Raw genomic sequence first — 16954 nt, 5'->3', positions numbered from 1 at the left:
TCTATTGCTGCAAATTCTTCAACTGTCTCTGTGGTCACAAATTCCTCAGCTAAGGATACCACAAGTATCACTGACGATAATGCAGGGCTGAAGGAATTGTATGTGACAGGCATTTACAAAAGCCTCAAAGGGCATCAGACTCTTTGTGATGTGCTCAAAAAGTAGATCTTGAACAGGAACCCTAGGAAAGAGGGTATTGCCTTTGAAAGGAAACTCAATGCTGATGGGACCTACTAGAAACATGAGCAGTATCCCAAAACCTCATGGGTTGCTGCTAAAGGACCTCCTTTAGATCCATGCACTTTATCTGGCTTTACTTGTGATTCTTCATATTCCTCTGATGAGTCATTTGTCTCCAACTATAAACTGTTCAAGAATCAGAATGGTGAAGTATTTTCTCGATATGTTGGAACTAACTGCAGGAACGGCCCCCCTATCAAGAAAATCTAGGTTTCTAAAAGGTGTCTTGAAAATCTTCAGGTGAATGTCATCATGACACCACCTATGAAGAATAGGAACCCCAGATCAAATTCTTCATATGGATCAAAATCTTCACATGGATCAAAATCGTCATATGAACATCATCGTGCTAACACTTCTGTTTCGCAGGGAAAGGCTAAAGGCTATGAATATGTGCATTATTATTCAAACCATTATGTTCATAAGTCCTCGAAAAATTTCTCCGCTTACTCATATGCTTATCCTAACCACTCTTCTGTGAAACAAAGTGCACTAGCTTCAATGCCATATTTTTCTTATGGAGCTCATAGAATGATGAACTCTTTGCCACCACTCTAGATGTGGATGGTGAAGAAAAAGAACTAATCTCTTATGCAGGGTCAGGTCTCCAGACGAACTTAATCATCTGAAGAATTTGCTGGAGACCTGAATGTGCTTGAATGGACGCAAGCTAATCATGAAGAAATGAATCACTCATTTCTCTCGTCCTCATATTGCTTATCTGTTACTGTGGATGAAATTGATATCATATTCTTCACTGATGAAGTATATGGGTTCGTAAGTTGCACTGATTCATCTGCAGGATGAACAACCTAAAGGTACTGAGTGGGTCCTCGATAGTGGATGTACAAACCACATGACCGGTGACAGGAACTTGTTGGTGGACACTGATTTGTCACCATCTCACCTGAAGCATATCACCTATGCTGACAAAGGAAAAATCAAGGTATTGGGTCTAGGTAAGGTTGCAATCTCAAAGGATAGACACATGGACAAAGTCATGTTTGTTGAGTCCTTAGGATTCAACCTCATGTTTGTCTCAATGCTTTGTGATCTTGATATGGTTGTCGTCTTTGGCAAATATCATTCCATTGTGCTATTGGAATCTGACAATTCCAAAGTCTTCGAAGGCTTTAGGAAAGGATACTTGTATATTGTTTATTTCTCTACAGGACCATAGCCTGCCACATGCCTTCTTGCAAAAGCTTCAGAATGCTGGCTATGGCATCGATGACTTGGTCATGCTGGAATGAGGAACTTGCATACACTCGCGAAGAAGAAGCATGTCATTGGCATAGAGGGTGTCAAATTCCTCAAAGATCATCTTTGTGGGGCTTGTGAGGCTGGAAAGATCACCAAAGCCAAGCATCCCTCAAAGACTATCATGACCACTTCTCGTCCCTTTGAATTACTTCATATGGATCTCTTTGGCCCTACTCATTATGCCATGTTCTCTAGTTCTGCATCATTATATGGCTTTGTCATAGTTGATGATTATTCTCGTTACACATGGGTGCATATCATCACTTATAAAAATGAAGTGCAGGAAGTCTTCAGACGATTTTCCCCAAGAGCTTCTACTAACTTCGGTGTCAAGATCAAGCATATCAGGGGTGATAATGGGACTGAATTCAAGAACACTGGTCTCGATGAATATCTTGATATACTTGGCATTGTTGAGGAAATTGTTAACTGGTAGTTGCTCGGTTAGCTGATGAGTAGGGGATTAATAGGCTAATCGGCAAGTTAATCGGCCATTTAATCAATTACTCGGGCGATTAATCCGTTATCGGTTACTCGGTGACCCTATGAGTAGGGATTAACCTGCAAGTTAACTGGTTAATCGGATGAATTCTTGAACATGGATACTTGGTATTTCTCACGAGTTATCTGCTCCCTATACTCCTCAGCAGAATGACATCGTGGAGCGCAAGAACAGAACTCTTGTTGAGATGGCTCGCACTATGCTTGATGAATACAAGACATGTCAACGCTTTTGGCCTGAAGCCATTGATATTGTGTGCCACATCATCAATAGGGTATATCTTCACAAATTCTTCAGAAAGACCTCATATGAACTCAAAATTGACAAGAAACCCAATGTAAGTTATTTCAAAGTCTTCGGTGCTAAATGCTGGATTAGAGATCCTCACCATCACTCTAAATTTGCACCGAAAGCACATGAGGGTTTTATGCTTGGTTACGGAAAGGACTCCCACACCTACAGGGTCTTCAACATCAATCATCACAAGATTGTTGAAACTGTAGATGTGCGGTTTGATGAAACTAATGGCTTGCAAAGAGAGCACCTACCACCTGTTAGATGAAATGTCAGCTAAGGAATCCATCAAGTTCAAAGCTACTAAGGATATCATCCCTACCGAACAATCTGCTGAAGAAGTCATTCCGGATTGTGAAGAAAATCACACTTGTACGGCTGAAGAAAATGGTCCTGAAGAAATTGATGGGCCTAAGCAAAGTCATTAACCCGCACATCCTCGCGTTGCAAACGAAGTGCAGATCTAGAAAATCATCAGCGACATCAATGCACCAGGTCCTCTCACGCGCTCAAAAGCTTCACACTTATCTAACTTTTGTGGGCATTTTGCGTTTGTCTCTATCACAAAGCCCACTAAAGTTGATGAAGCATTCATGGAATCTGAGTGGATTTGAGCCATGCAAGATGAATTGCATCAATTCGAGCTCAACAATGTGTGGGAGCTTGTCAAGCGACCAGACCCACGCAAGCACAACATCATCGGTACCAAATGGATCTACCTCAACAAACAAGCTGAAAATGGCCTTGTGGTGAGGAATAAGGCTCGTCTTGTAGCTCAAGGCTACACACAGGTTGAAGGAATTGATTTTGATGAAACTTATGCACCTGTTGCTAGACTTGAGGCTATTCACATATTGCTTGCTTACGCTAACCATCATAATATCATCTTACATCAAATGGATGTGAAAAGTGCATTCCTTAATGGTAAGCTTGAGGGAGAAGTATATGTTGCTCAACCACCAGGTTTTGAGGATCCAAAATTTCCCGATCACGTCTACAGACTCAACAAGGCCCTCTATGGCCTCAAACAAACACGTCGGGCGTGGTATGACACACTGAAGGAGTTCCTCATGAAGAAAGAATTCAGACCCGGTTCACTTGACTCAACTCTTTTCACCAAAGCATATGATGATGAATTATTCGCGTGCGCAGGGGAGGCCCAAGGGGAGGGGGGCGCAGCCCACCAGGGGCTGGTTCCCTTCCCACTTCAGCTCATGGGGCCCTCCGGGATAGGTGGACCCACCCGGTGGACCCCCGGGACCCTTCCGGTGGTCCCGGTACAATACCGGTGACCCCCGAAACTTTCCCAGTGGCCGAAACTGGACTTCCTATATACAAATCTTCAACTCTGGACCATTCCCAAACTCCTCATGACGTATGGGATCTCATCCGGGACTCCGAACAACTTTCGGGTTACCGCATACTAATATCTCTACAACCCTAGTGTCACCGAACCTTAAGTGTGTAGACCCTACGGGTTCGGGAATCACGTAGATATGACCGAGACAGTTCTCCGGCCAATAACCAACAACGGGATCTGGATACCCATGTTGGCTCGCACATGTTCCACGATGATCTCACCGAATGAACCACGATGTGGAGGATTCAAGTAATCCCATATACAATTCCCTTTGTCAAATGGTACGTTACTTGCCCGAGATTCGATCGTCAGTATCCCAATACCTCGTTCAATCTCGTTACCAGCAAGTCACTTTACTCGTACCGTAATGCATGATCCCGTGACCAACCACTTGGTCACATTGAGCTCATTATGATGATGCATTACCGAGTGGGCCCAGAGATAGCTCTCCGTCATACGGAGTGACAAATCCCAGTCTCGATCCGTATCAACCCAACGGATACTTTCGGGGCTACCTGTAGTATACCTTTATGGTCACCCAGTTACGTTGTGACGTTTGATACACCCAAAGCACTCCTACGGTATCTGGGAGTTACACGATCTCATGGTCTAAGGAAATGATACTTGACATTGGAAAAGCTGTAGCAAACGAACTACACGATCTTGTGCTATGCTTAGGATTGGGTATTTCCATCACATCATTCTCCTAATGATGTGATCCCGTTATCAGTGACATCCAATGTCCATAGTCAGGAAACCATGACTATCTGTTGATCAACGAGCTAGTCAACTAGAGGCTCACTAGGGACATGTTGTGGTCTATGTATTCACACATGTATTACGATTTCCGGATAACACAATTATAGCATGAATAATAGACAATTATCATGAACAAGGAAATATAATAATAATCATTTTATTATTGTCTCTAGGGCATATTTCCAACAACTTGCACCCTTAACTACTGGAACCGGACAAGATTCATCCTTGTTCACGGTTTTGACCAGTTTTGATGCTGTCCCACCCCGGTTTTGACCGTGCCCACTGAAATTCATGTACTTTTTGCAAGTTCGTGTAATATTTTCAAATTATGGTACTTCTCTCAAATACATGAACTTTTTAAAAAAATTGTGTACTTTTTTAAATCCACGTACTTTGTTCCAATACCCTTTTAAAAGGTCATGTAGTTTTTCATATTTGCATACATTTTTTTGGAAAGAGTTCATGAATTTTAAAAATTTATGCAAACATGAAAAAGTATATGGATTTCAAACTTTTTTATGCAAATTAGAAAAAATACGTGGATTTGGAAAAATGTGTTCACTTTGAAACAAGTACGTGAGTTTCAGACAAAGTTCATCGATTGGAAAAGGAACACGGATTTGAAAGAAATACCTGAACTTTAAAAGGTATGCGGATTTGAAACAAGTATGCGAATTTGAAAAATAATTCATGGACAACAGATCGACCTACTCCTACAGAGATATGGTGTGTAGTGTACGATTTTAGCCGTGAGAGTTAGTGCATCCTCTCGTTTCCGGGCGTGTCCGGTAGGGACATGCGGACAGCTGCCACGCCCGCTCCTGGCCAGCCTGGCCCACCCAAAGCCCCTCCATCGCCCGCGCGCGCTTCCTGCCCGAAACGGTCAGCGCCGCTCCAAAGAATCGGTGTCGCATTCATGCCCGGGCAGAGCGGACGCGACCTCTCACTGGCGCAAGAGTGATGGTTGCTTCGTCCGTCCAACTTACTGTTGGGTCTATGTGATTTGACGGCTCATTGGTCTTTATTATTGAGGTGGTAGGACTGATGGATGTCCCACGCTTTCGGCAAAAGGAGGTAGTAGATTACAGTTTTCTCCATTCTTACAGCGGAGGAGTGCAAGAGCAGTGAAAACACGCAGGCTCAGTGATTACATGGCCCACCTCACACTATCACCGTGCGACACCTAACTCTTTACATAGTACTCCCTCCGTTCCTAAATATTACTAGATGAGTCCCCGCACGTTGCCGCGGAACAACGGTATATATCTCTACGCAAAATTATTGATTTCATAGAACTAAAAAAATCTATAACCGCATGAAAAATGTGGTAGCCAAACTAAATAAACTCCCAACATCATTTAGATCATCCCACGTAAGGAAAAAAGATCAGTCAACTCCTACTGCATAATGGGACTATATTTTTCTTTTTGACATGTTAACGGGAGTTAAAAGCTCACTTACATGCATGCTACCGGTGCATGCTTGCATGCAGACATGTTGATGTGATTTAAAACCCACTCACATGCATGTGCCACGGTATTTCTGCATGCTTGCATGTGGCTTAGTGCAGAGCCTCTCAACGTCTAGATCAGATGGCTATTATGACTGATTTACTTCATCTAACGGCTACGTCAATTTTGATGATGTGGCTCAAGGAGAGGATAGAGAATTCCTAGTAGTGGGGGCTAGCTATTACTAGTAGATAAGTCTTTGTAGAGATTCCACTAGGTGAACTACATACGGAACAAAATGAATGAATCTACACTTAAAATGCATCGATATACATCCACATGTGGTTAATGGTGAAATCTCTACAAAGACTTATATTTAGGAACGGAGGAAGTACTAGTATAGTACTAGTACGTACTGTAATTTATCAGCGAGATAAATTTGTACAATGCTATGAACCTTCCAGCTCCTGTTACATGTATCTTGTGTCCAAGGTTGCCCGTTGCAACATTTCATCAAATACAAAGGAGACTAACATGCATGCTATTGCATCTCAATGATTGACAGATCATAGCAAATATGTACTCCCTCCGTTCCAAAATAAGTGTCTCAAGAGGCCGCAAATATGTACTCCCTTCATCATCCGCCCACCCATTTGTACACCGAGGCCGCGAAAACCCGCGACGAAACCCCATACCCTGCTCCATCCGCCACCCAGCCGGAGCCTCTTCCCCGATGACGTTGTCCACAACAACACCTCAACGCCCCTCATCCACCATACCGGATGAGGATCCGTCGTCGATCTCATCGTCCCGCCGGTTCAGCCACCCCGTCCTCCACCCCCAAGGAGCTGCCCCGATGTTCCCCTCGTCTTTCGCGCCACCTCCATTCCCACACTGCCATCTTCACCTGCACCACTGGAAGAGCATCATCATCACCGTTTCCTCGGATGAAGCTGCGGCCTAATCGGCGCCATCAAAGAGGTTGTATACTAATCGCCGCATTTTCTTCTTGATTCTATCTCACGGTGTTGCCGGCGCTCGGTCCCGAGCCGACACGACGCGACTCCATCCACGGCGTCGCTCCCTCGGCGGTGACGTCCATATCAGTAGGAGCTGCTGCTGCTTTAGCTCTCGCTCGCACTGCTGCTCTGCTCTTGCTCTCGGTCCCCTGCCTGGTCTTCTCTTGCTATTGCTCTTGCTCGCACGGCTGCTCTTGCTCTTGCTCTTGCTTGCGATGCTGCTCCGATTTGGCTACACTTCAGTCGACTGAATCGACTTTTGGGTCAGTCGATTTTCAAGGGGTGGGCTCGCCGGGGTGAAGGAAGAACCAGCCGCAGCGGGGAGGGGGGCTCGCTGGAGAGGCACCCCACTATCTATCTTAGGGTTCAGGATGGGGGCGGTGGTCGCCGGCGGTGGCGGGGCGTTGGCGGGGCGGTGGCGTGGGGATCGCCGGAGAAAAAGCTCGGCACGGGGGGGCCTAGAGGGATGGCTGGGGCGGCGGCGGACTGGCGGTGGGGAGTGTTTTCGGGGCGGGCGGAGCGGCGCACCGCCGGCCGCAGGCGGCGGGGGGTTGCTATTTGGCCGGTGGTGGCTGGCGGCTCAGGGGGGTGGAGGTTGAAGAAGAACGGCAGGCCCTTGATTTCGTATCCAACGGCTGCAAAATCGACTGACCAGAGATGAAAAAGTTAGTCGACCGACGTGTAGCCTCACCTTGCTAGTGCGTTCAGTTTCGACAACAAAATTCAGTTTCGACAGTAAAATTCAGTTTCGACAGTTAGGTTCAGTTTCGACAGTTAAGTTCAGTTTCGACACTTAAGTTCAGTTTCGACAGTTAAGTTTAGAGATGAGCGGCTGATGTATTTTACATCTAGCACTTTGTGGTTATTTATTTTCCGTCATGTATTGGAGATGCTATTAGAATTCCACTTAGGTTAACGTTGTTTGTTGTCTCTCCTGTCCTGCTTCAGCCTCGGCGTCGTACAACTCACCGGAGCTGCTCTAACGACGAAACCCTCCATCACAGCGGAGTAGTACCTCGGGCTCCATCTCCAGACGCCTAAGATCTTCTTCCCCTCCTTCGACGCAAAGTCAGCCGGAGCATCCTCACTAGCCAACCCAATCACGCTGAGATCGACATGGCTTCGCCAAAGAGGTTGTACACTTGTTGCATATCTTTTTTACTCTACATGTTATATATATTGTCCACTGAGCACACGGATTTGTTCCTTTAGTGTCTCCTTGAAAGAAAAAACGTAGGAATTTTAATTTTCACTTGTCCTCCTTTTAAAATTCCTATTCATGAAGCACAAGACTAACAGATAGTAGCATAATAGCATTATAACCGTACATTTTCTTGTGGTTTGACTTAATCTCACCATGCTTCTTTGCATCCTGTGATCTTCCAATTGTTGTGAATCAAACACCCAGATTGGCAGGAATCCTGTGTTTCTAAATTCTCTGTTTTGCACGTGTATTCCTATCCTATTCCTGTCTATTTCCTATCCCTGCATTGTTGGAATCCTCCAATTCAAAGGAGCCCTTACAGAATTACTTCTCTTACAGATAGTTGTCAAAGAAAACCTTGCATGGTTTGTCCCGCTCCTGCTGCACCATCGTCCACCCCAGCTCAGCTGCTCCAATGACAGAAGGGTCCAACACAACAGGGATCCGGCCTCCAGACTGTCTTTCGTCGCCTCAGATCTTCTTCCTCGCCGCTGGCAGCCATGAAAACTGCATTACCATCATCAACCAAGCAGATGGCCTCGAGGACTACACGGGTCCGCAAGAGAGGTCGCACTCTTTCGTGTCTGCTTACGTTATGCATCGCTTAATATTACATGCTACTTTATTGTCCTGTTCACCATTAGACTCTAAGTCAGCTCCAAACTAATGGTCAAACTTGAGTTTATAAATGGTTGTGGGGTACATATCGGGGCCACTATCAATAGTATCTATCTACTATCTGGTTAATCTCCGGTGTCTACTATGAGTTTCATGTTGGGTGGGAAACAAACAGTAAAGAAGCCATTATCTGTATTTATTAACTGAAGCCATCATCTGCCTGCTATTATTGGTTTCGAATCTATCCATAGGTTGCTACCATCACTCTAGATTTCTGCATGCACTCGTTACATAATCTCACTATGTTTTATTCCTATGCATGACAGTTATTGTAAACAATGGAACTGAACATGTAGAGCAAAAGAGACGAGCCTTGCGTGGCAATATAATTTCATGCAGATGTCGCTCCATGGTAGGCGCAAAGGCAGCCCCCCTCCACGCATTTCGGATTGTAATCAAGAGGAAGATATCTGTTCTGAGGGGGATTCAGAAGGAGAAGATAACTCCTATTTACCCCCTGAGGTCTTCGCTCTAACTTGGCATGCTGATGTTGGTTATATCATGCATATGGTGTCTTGCATTGCTTACTTTATACATCAAATATGTCATCTGCTTAGTTTAGACATCCTTTGTGCGAATGCCATCTGTTTAGTTTATTCATCGTTTATGTGAATTATGCAACGCCACCTTGTTTAGCCAGGCATCATATATATGAATTTTACAATGCCACCCTACTTAGCCAGTCATCTTATATGTAAATTATATCAGGCCATCCTTTTTTTTCATTACATATTACATTTGTCAACAATGTTAGTACATTCAACTGCTCTTCATGTGCATCAACCATTTGACACGGTGATGGCAAATTTTGGAGTGAAAACAAGGTCTTTTGAGCAGACTATGCTATTTGACGAAGCGCATATCTCGCTAGTTACGGATAGCTCCTCAGAGGAGGATTCAGAGACAGATGACCAGTCCTATCCCCCCCCCCCCGAGGTGTATGCTCTAACTTGGCAGGGTTATGTTGCTCATATCGTGCGTATGGTGTCTCGCATTGCTATGCCATTTGATTAGTTTAGACATGCTTTGTGTGAATGCCACCTATTTAGTGTCTAATTAACATATATGTGAATTATGCATTGCCATCTTGTTGCAAGACATTATATATGTGAATTATACAATGCTATCTTGTTGCAAAGGCATTATATATGTGAATTATGCAATGCCATGCTGTTTAGCCAATCATCATGTATGTGAATTATATCATGCTATCATTTTTTTGTATTACATGTTCCATTTGTCGACAACATTTGCATATTCAACTACTCTTCCTGTGCATTAGCCATTTGAAGCGGTGATGGAAGTATCTGGAGTGAAAACAAGGTATTCAGAGCAGACAATGCTACCTGCTGAAGCAGACATCTTCCTAGCTACAGAGAGCTCCTCAGAGGAGGATTCAGAGACTGATGACCAGTCCTATTTCCCCCCTGAGGTCTATGCTCAAACTTGGCAGGGTTATATTACCCATGTCATGCATGGTGTCTTCCATTTCTTAGTTTTTACATCATATATAGATTGCCATCTGCTTACTTGCTTACTATATAAATCATATATTTGAATTATATCATGCCATCATGTTTACATAGTACATACACATCATCTATCTGAATTATGGCATGGAAACTCATTTAATAAATACATCATATAGTTATATCATCTCATCCCGTTTAGTGTTTACAGTCATCATATTTAGAATTATGGCATTCTATCCATGAATGTATGTGAATTATGGCATGCCAACCTATTTAATAAACACATTATATAGTTATGTCATGTCATCCTGTTTACATAGTCTCATATTTTGAACTATGTCTTTCCATCTTTTTTAGTTAGCCATCATAATGTGAAATTGTGTCATGCTATCCTGTTTAGTTAGCGATCATATATGTGAAATTGTTTCATGCTATCCTGATTGGTTAGACAACATAAATATGAATTATTTCATGCCCTCTTTTATTCCCCACTATCCATTGCACCTGTCTATCATAAAATGTCTATACTTTCAATTACTTTTCTTGTTTATCAGTCATTTGAATTGGAGAGCGTGATGGCAGTATCTAAGGGAGTAACAACACGGTCTTCAGAAAAGATAGTGCTACCAGTTGATGCAGATAGAACCACGGTTGTACTTGCCCAAGGACCAGATCCACCACACATAACCCAGACTCTCGCAGATTGTACCCCTACCCAGTTGGACAAAGAACCAGCTACACCCTTATAACCCCAACCCCGGCAGATAGTAACCTAGTTCCAGTTGACACAACACCGTCTCCACCATAGAGAACCCAAACACGAGCGGTTACTAAGGGAACTGCAGTGCCCAAAGCACGAGGAACCACTCCGAATCCCAACTCAACTCTTAAAGGAGAAGAAGATTTGTTCTCAGGTCAGGTTCTGTAGCTATGGTTCATACTCCTTTGCTCTTGCATTACTGTATTTACTCATACTAACTATTTTCAAATTTGAAGGATGGAATTGAAACTCCAATGGCGCAACAGGTATGTTTTAAACCTGTTTCTTTAACTGGTTTGCTGTTGTAACCTGCTCTATGTTGATTTCAGTTTCAATTGAATAAACAGTTATGTTCTCATGTCATGCACATTACAAGTGTTGTTATTGCTCTATAGTTACCCACACTTATATTCTGTCTATTCTGCTTTGTCTTGAACAAATATTATTTGAACTGTGTCTCTATCTTGATTTGGCAACAAAAACTAGAATGATATAGACCATAAAGTGACCATGGTACATAGATATATGTTTGTTTCATGCTGTTATCCTGTCCACTTTACTATTGAACTCATTTACCAAAATGAGTTTCATATACAACATGGTAAACATGTGATGTGTCTGCTTGTTTCTCTTTTAGAATGCGGACAAAATATTGGAGAACAGTACCGCGTTATCCAATGGTAAAGGAAGTAATGCAGATCTGGTTCAAGATAGTGAGACATTCCTGTTGGTCTCCAAGAAAGTTTATAAAAACTATCTTGACGACAGTGAGGGAACCCAAAATTCATGTCTTGATGTAGTGTTCGAGTTACTGGCCACTACTGCTAGCACAAGCTCTTCAAACTCGCTGTCTGAATCAGTTCGTCTTCTTGAATCTCAACTTCAAGTTGAAAGACATCGATCAGATATGCTGCGACAGGAAGCTGAAGGACTGAGGAAGTCCCTGTAGAATTCAGATGCATAATTTCTGGTGCAACAGCAAGCGCTGGAGGATTTAAGCGCCAAACAAGAGAAAGTTAATAAGCTTGCTAAGCATCTTGCCAGCATTATGGGTACCCAGGATATTGTTTCTTGAGATCTTCTGAAGTGGTTTCAGTTCTGGATTTGTTTTGCTGCGGCGTTTATTTGCGCTGGTTGATGACCCACAAGTGTAGGGGATCTATCGTAGTCCTTTCTATAAGTAAGATTGTCAAACCCAACGAGGAGCATAAGGAAATGATAAGTGGTTTTCAGTAAGGTTTTCTCTGCAAGCACTGAAATAGTAGGTGATAGATAGTTTTGTGATAAGATAAATAGTAATGAGCAAAAGTAAATAAAGTAAATAAAGTGCAGCTAGGTGGCCCAATCCTTTATGTAGCAAAGGATAAGCCTGGAAAGATTCTAATAATAAGGAAGAAGCTCCCGAGGACACATTGGGAATTATCGTCAAGCTAGTTTTCATCACGCTCATATGATTTGCGTTCGGTACTTTGATAATTTGATATGTGGGTGGACCGGCACTTGGGTACTGCCCTAACTTGGACAAGCATCCCACTTATGATTAACCCCTATTGCAAGCGTCCGCAACTACATGAAGGAGTATTAATGTAAACCTAACCACATCATTAAACATATGGGTCCATATCAACCCATAACGAAGCAACACATAAACTAGGGTTTAAGCTTCTGTCACTCTTGCAACCCACCATCTACTTATTACTTCCCTATGCCTTCCTCTAGGCCCAAATAATGGTGAAGTGTCATGTAGTCGACGTTCACATAACACCACTAGAGGAGAGACAACATACATCTCATCAAAATATCGAACGAATATCAAATTCACATGACTACTAATAGCAAGACTTCACCCATGTCCTCAGGAACAAATGTAACTACTCACAAAGCATATTCATGTTCATAATCAGAGGTGTAATAATATGCATTAAGGATCTGAACATATGATCTTCCACCAAGTAAACCAATAAGTATCAACTACAAGGAGTAATCAACACTACTAGCAACCCACAGGTAACAATTTGTGGTTTTGGATACAAGATTGGATACAAGAGATGAACTAAGGTTTGAGATGAGTTGGTGCTGGTGAAGATGTTGATGGAGATTGACCCCCTCCCGATGAGAGGATCGTTGGTGGTGACGTTGGTGATGATTTCCCCCTCCCGGAGGGAGGTGTCCTCGACAGAACAGCTCCGCCAGAGCCCTAGATTGATTCCGCCTCGTGGCGGCGGAGTTTCGTCTCGTAAGCTTGCCCACGAATTTTTCCAGGACAAAACCATTCATATAGCAGAAGATGGACGCCGGAGGCCCACCAGGGAGCCCAGGAGATAGGGGCACGCCCCTAGGGGGGGCGCCCTCCTGTCTCCTGGACAGGGTGTGGGCACCCTGGCCTATTTCTTTTGCTCATCATTCATTAATAATTCCTAAAAGTTGTTTCGTGGAGTCTCAGGTCTTTTGGAGTTGTGCAGAATAGGTTTCCAACGTTTGCTCCTTTTCCAGCCAGAATTCCAGCTGCCGGCATTCCCCCTCTTCATGGTAAACCTTGTAAAATAAGAGAGAATAGCCATAAGTATTGAGATATAATGTGTAATAACAGCCCATAATGCACTACATATTGATATAAAAGCATGATGAAAAATGGACGTATCAACTCCCCCAAGCTTAGACCTCGCTTGTCCTCAAGCGGAAGCCGAAATCGAAAAATATGTCCACATGTTTAGAGATAGAGGTGTCGATAAAAAATAAAAATACGGACATGAGGGCATCATGATCATTCTAATAACAACAACATATATGAATTTTGTCATATGATTTACTATGTTCAAGTGATAAGCAATTGACAATGTCAAGTATGGTTCAAAAACTTCATTGGGAACTAAAAACTATAATCTCAGTCATTGCAGCAATTGCAATTTATCGTAACATCAGAAAGAGTCAATAATAGAGCTTCTCAGCAAGCTCACATACTCAACTATCTCGCAGTCTCCCATGATTGTTAACACTCACGCAATACTTGTGGTTATAGAGTTTCAACCGGACATTAAGGAAGATAGGGGCTTATTGTGTTGCCTCCCAACGTATTCACCTTTAGGTGATGTCAACAATAATAGCCTATGCCAACTTACATCCAACTGGATATATGTATCATGATCTTTAAAACACGAAGAGCTTGCCAAAGGATAAAATGAAAAAGGGAAAGGTGAGGATCACCTTGACTCAAGTATTAAAGTAAAACATAAAGTAAAAGATAGGCCCTTCGCAGAGGGAAGCAGAGGTTGTCATACACTTTTAGGGTTGGATACACAAAATCTTAATGCAAAAGAACGTAACTTTATATTGCCCCTTGTATGTGGACCTTTATTATGCAATCCGTCGCTTTTATTACTTCCACAACAAGTTCGTACAAAGCTTATTTTCTCGGCACTAATAAGTCATGCATATTTAGAGAGCAATTTTTATTGCTTGCACCGATGACAACTTACTTGAAGGATCTTACTCAATCCATAGGTAGGTATGGTGGACTCTCATGGCAAAACTGGGTTTAAAGGATATTTGGAAGCACAAGTAGTATCTCTACTTGGTGCAAGGAGTTTTGGCTAGCATGAGGGGGAAAGGCAAGATCAACATGTTTTAGAAGGTCACTGACAATATACTTTAACTGAGATGTCGGAAAACATAAACCATTATGTTGTCTTCCTTGTCCAACGTCAACTCTTTTAGCATGTCATATTAATGAGTGCTTCACAATCATAAAAGATGTCCAAGATAATATATTTATATGTGAACCCCTCTTTCCTCATCACTTCCTATTAATTGCAACGATGACCAAGGCTATGTTCATCCACTCTCAACAATTTTTATGCCTCATACTTTCTATCTGTGAAGTTATCACTATCCACAAGATCAATATGAACTCTTTCGTTCTTTCTACTTTCTCAAGATCATAGCAACATAGCAAAGCCCTCGACTCAACACTAATCTTTTATTATAGATAGCACATGGACTCGCTTACATAAAGAGATCACAATGCAAAACTCAAAACTACTCGATATCAAAACTTCAAACTAATAGATCAAGATACTACTAAAAGGATCGAACTAAATAAAGCGATAAAGATAGGAGTGTGATGGTGATACGATATTGGGGCACCTCCCCCAAGCTTGGCAGTTGCCAAGGGGAGTGCCCATAACCATGTGATTATTTCTTCGGAGGTGGTGAAGTAGGAAGTGTTAATGCACTTTTCTTCTCTACTGTCATAGGTCAATGACCCGGTTCTACTTCTATCATGTTATACCTTCGAGTATTACCCCTGGTAACTCGAAGATGTCTTGCCATTGCACCACATCTTACTAACTTTGTTAAAGTAATGTCTTTCCTTTTCGTAATCACTCTACGGGTTCTGGGTTGTTGTCAACCGAGGACACCGACTAGTGAAATTATTCCGCACTACAAATCAAATACCCCTAGTATTTTTACTAGGAAATTTTGAACTCAATCTAGTCATTCCTAGACTATCGGCTGCATCCTGGTCTTGCTATCTTTGACTGTGCTACCTCATCCTTCTTTGGTGCAAGTGTGTGAGCACGACTTGCGTCGAGTTTTCAACATCATGTTGCTTGTCTTGAAAGGCAACTTTGGTTCCGAGCTTGCATCTTATATATTGATCCTATAACTTGCCACTTGTCATTTCCTTGCTTGTTGCCGTTGTTGTTTGATTGCATCCTCTTGAAACCTCCCGGCAAATGTGTCGGATCACCTTCAACACTTTGACTTCTTCTGAGATGTTAACTATGTTCATGATGAGAAATACCCTCCTTGCCCTCGATGAATTTTTATTATCATCGACAACACCCTTGACTTCTTTTCATCGCGAACTTGTCCACATTATGAATACAATTTGCTCTCCAGCTAGTGTTGTGTTCTGCCTAAAAGTATTACTGTCTTTTATGTCAGGAATGTTGTGGGGATTGCTCCACCTCTTAGAAATTCTCGGTATGATGATACTTCTCACCATCACCATTCTTCCTTAGTCCCAGTGTTGTTTTAACCAGGATACCGATATGCTAACGATGTTGTTTGAGTTCTGTACTTATAGCAACCCTATTTCTTAGAAGTTAATGACCGACAATTCGTTCTTAGAATGATGGTTATTGAATCATCACTCTAACATTGATCTTGTTGCCTAAGGTCATATTTCGGGCACACCTTTTAGCTAACAATTGATGGTGTATGTTTTACTCAAGCATACGACATTATATCATTTAAATTGACAAGTGTCATCTTCTTGTTCACATTATTGTGGATAACCATCCGTTTGGAATTCTCGACGAATTGTCGCTGAGCCCATCAGCCACCTCCTCATCCTCTCCTTGGTTTAATGATGAACTATTATTTCAGGAACCGCTCCCATAGTTCATTTCCCAAGAATCTTGCAATGCCATTTCATCCATTTGTGTTGCACCTTTTCTTCTCAGGCATCCTGAGCCTGAGGTATCATGACCCCAACCAGATCTGAAACTCGGTCAGATATGATGGTTCGGATATTTTCCAAGAGTCATAACATTGGTCCTTATGTGAATCGATAAGGTGATGTCATGCCTAGCACACTTGGCCGGAGGACATGCTATTATGGTTTCCTTTTTTAACAAGGTTAACCATTCTACCATGAGGAAATTGTAAGGCTTATTCTATAAGTTGTTCCTGATGAATCCTTTGTCTATCCAAGTCCGGCCTTTGCTTGAAGACCATGTCAATGCTATCTCGAAGCATGTCTGTGGTACTCCGATTTTCAACAAGAACATTTAAAGCCCAATGCTAAATGTTTCTTGATCAATTATCCAAACACCGTTGTATGGGTAATGTCATGAAAATACCTCTCCCCATTACCTAAATGGTTTTCTACGTTATATCCTGTCATGGATATCATGCTATGCTTGTCCTTGGGAAGGATATACC

Source organism: Triticum dicoccoides, chromosome 4B (genome assembly GCF_002162155.2).
Source record: "Triticum dicoccoides isolate Atlit2015 ecotype Zavitan chromosome 4B, WEW_v2.0, whole genome shotgun sequence".
Lineage (NCBI taxonomy): Eukaryota > Viridiplantae > Streptophyta > Magnoliopsida > Poales > Poaceae > Triticum > Triticum dicoccoides.
Note: the sequence above shows the minus strand (reverse complement) of the source record.